This window comes from Lissotriton helveticus, chromosome 12, assembly GCF_964261635.1.
Source record: "Lissotriton helveticus chromosome 12, aLisHel1.1, whole genome shotgun sequence".
In the NCBI taxonomy this organism is placed as follows: domain Eukaryota; kingdom Metazoa; phylum Chordata; class Amphibia; order Caudata; family Salamandridae; genus Lissotriton; species Lissotriton helveticus.
The window spans coordinates 274,302,502-274,303,883 of NC_136073.1; positions in this window are offsets into that span (position 1 = coordinate 274,302,502).

Here is a 1,382-nt window from a genome sequence, read left to right on the forward strand (position 1 = left end):
CCGTCATTCATCCACCCACCTTTTCACACATCCATCATTCATCCATGCAACCTTGTATCCATTCATACATCCATCCACCCTTTCATCCTCCCATCCATACATCCATCCTTCATCCATCCACCCTTTCATACATCCATCCTTCATCCATCCACCCTTTCATCCTCCCATCCATACATCCATCCTTCATCCATCCACCCTTTCATCCATATATCCATCCACCCACCCTTTCATCCATCCATCCACCCATCATTCATCCCCCCACCTTTTCACACATCCATCCATGCATCATTCATCCATGCAACCTTTTATCCATCTATACATCCATCCACCCTTTCATCCATCCATCCACCCATCATTCGTCCCCCCACCTTTTCACACATCCATCCATGCATCATTTATCCATGCAACCTTTTATCCATCCATACATCCATCCACCCTTTCATCCATCCATCCTTCATCCGTCCACCCTGTCATCCTTCCATCCATACATCCATCATTCATCCATCCACCCTTTCATCCATCCATTCACCCATCATTCATCCACCCATCTTTTTACACATCCATCCATCCATCATTCATCCATCCACCCGTACATCCATCCATCCTTCATCCGTCCACCCTTTCATCCTTCCATCCATACATCTATCCTTCACCAATCTATCCTTCATCCATCCACCCTTTCATCCTTCCATCCATGCATCCATCATTCATCCATCCACCCTTCCATTCATCCATCCACTCATCATTCATCCACCCACCTTTTCTCACATCCATCCATCCTTCAGCCTTACATCCATCCATCCACCCACCCATCATTCATCCACCCACCTTTTCGGTGCCTCTCTCATTGGGGGGGGGGGGGAGTGGGGGGGATCAGTATCTTTCTGCGTCTTCTTCCTTCTTCTTTCCCGCTCATGGGAGGGCATCTTTGTGCCTCCCTGCTGGGGGCGGGGGACGTGTCACAGGACCCACAGCTCCAGGCGCGCAACATCCATTGAACTCAAAGGGCTACACTACAGCCTGCTCCCCCAGCCCCCTTCAGCCCCCCCCCCCAGCTCGTGTATGTGAGCCTGGCTGAAACAGCTTCAGGGACACACACACAGCCACACCCGAGTACTTGACAGGTCTTTAAAAGACCTTTTACTTGTTAATGAGGCGTTGATGTTTTTCACACCTTGGTGTGAATTAGGCCTCCGCCATGAGCACCCTCGATCAGCCCAATGCCAGGAACTGCACTCTGCAGAATCTGCGACCCCCTTCCCAGGACTCCACAACCCCCCTGGGGGTTGCGCCCCACAGATTGAAGACCAATGCTCTAGACCATACAGAACACCTCAGCCAGAGTCACCTTGGACCTCCTCAGACAGACCCATATCAACCCC